The sequence below is a fragment of the Aplysia californica genome, unplaced genomic scaffold (assembly GCF_000002075.1).
Source record: "Aplysia californica isolate F4 #8 unplaced genomic scaffold, AplCal3.0 scaffold00233, whole genome shotgun sequence".
Classification (NCBI taxonomy): Eukaryota; Metazoa; Mollusca; class Gastropoda; order Aplysiida; family Aplysiidae; genus Aplysia; species Aplysia californica.
Window position 1 is genome coordinate 981,871 of NW_004797503.1, and position 2,066 is coordinate 983,936.

Here is a 2,066-nt window from a genome sequence, read left to right on the forward strand (position 1 = left end):
TAGGTAGAAGGATCTCTTTAGGCAAAGAGCGCGGGGTAGGCGTTGAAAGAAAATATCCTGGTGATAAGGCACTTCATCTGCATGAGGGAGTGACAAGGAGTGGTCTTCAAGTAATGGAAATGTCCTGTGTCGGGAAAGAGGACGGGTGGGTAGATAGGCTGTAAGGAGATGCAGGGGTTGGGGGGATAGGTTGAAACTGTTGTGCCATGATTTTAAAAGGCGCGGTCAGATAAAGAGTAGAGGTGCATGGTGGGGGAGAAAAGGAGGGAGGGGGGTAGTATGTTGATCTCAGTTGGGAGAGAGGGGTGAGTAGGTGTAAAGGGGGGAAACGTTGGGCAACGGTCTGGGTGGTTACGTTGTAAATTTTAGTTCTCTGAAATGGGGCTGATCAATATTGAGGCCAGAGAGGATTTGATGTGAGCCCAGGTTCCACATCCACTTAGATTCTCTAAGGTTGAGATTTTCTTTTGTAGGTTTTTATCATCATCATCATCATCATCATCATCATCATCATCATCATCATCATCATCATCATCATCATCATCATCATCAAACAATGGCAATTCGAATGGAGTTATTTGAACGAGTGGAGGTGCCGCTTATCATATCGACAATGGAGCCGAAAAGGAGCCTCGCTCTCGCTCGAAGATTTCTTCGTGAAGTCCGTCAGGTCCATTAAGGAAACAAAAATCATCATGAATGTAAATCTTCAAAATATGTTTTGACAACATATTCCTAAACAGTATCTCTTTTTTTGTTATATTGAACAATTTTGCTCAAACAGTAATAGGAACTACCGCATTAACACATTTCACTCATAACGTTCCAATATTTGACAAAAGATCATGACCCAAAGCAAAATGAGAAAGAAAAACCTATTCATGAATATTTCGACGGTGTTTCTGAAAACATATGACACTTGGGGTTTTTTGGTTGCATTTTTTCTTGCATTATAAACCGTCATATCTGTATATCAGAAAGATTTATATTACTAAGATTTTGCAATCATGGTACTTTGGAAAACCAATCTCAATGTTTTCCTTCATACATCAGCTGTCCACTGTAATTTTCCAGAGATGAACAATTTTTTTGAAATCCTTGGTAAATTTCATTCAGGTTGCTACTTACCGCGTTGCATGATTAACCTTACAGCTCAAGGTAACCTACTAATCAAGACGCTTTCAAATTTAAAAGTAATGCTAGCAAGGCAAGAAACAGAGTATTGAATATTTTTTAAAATGTGGCACTGCTACTACTACTACTACTACTACTACTACTACTACTACTACTACAACTACTACTACTACTACTACTACTACTACTACTACTACTACTACTACTACTACCGGTACTACTACTACTACTACTACTACTACTACTACTGCTGCTGCTGCTGCTGCTGCTGCTACTACTGCTACTACTACTACAGCAACTATGGTTAGAGTATACGGCATTAATGGCAGCAATAATGTTATGATTAAAACTAACAATTGTTTGCTTGGAATTCTTCTTTTTCTTCTAGCCACAGTAAGCGGAACAAGACTGACCCTCTTTGCTAACGCCTCACTGAGCATCCCAGACGCAACCATCTTCAACGTCCCTGCAGGCTGCTAATTCGAAAGATTTTTGTTTGTTTTCATAAATCATGTTTGGGCACATTCTGCCTCTAAATAAAATGAACATGTTAAAATATTTGGAGAGTTAGTATTGTTGTTATCTTGTAAAAAGTCAACGGGGGTTGATAATTAGCCTTTTATATGTGCTCTTATATGTTCAATAGAATTCCAGGAAAACATTTCGCTTGCTGTAGTCAATTTTGTTTTGTGTCGGATTTCTTTATTTAAACATTAGATGAACCATCTTCTAGATACAAATACATCATTTCAAATGAACCGCCTTTATCCCTGTAAGAAGGTTATAAAAAGAATGAGGTAGGAAAGAACAGTCGGCAGAGACTATGCACCGCACCAAATATAATACATGTGTGTGTGTGTGTGTGTGTGTGTGTGTGTGTGTGTGTGTGTGTGTGTGTGTGTGTGTGTGTGTGTGTGTGTGTGTGTGTGTGT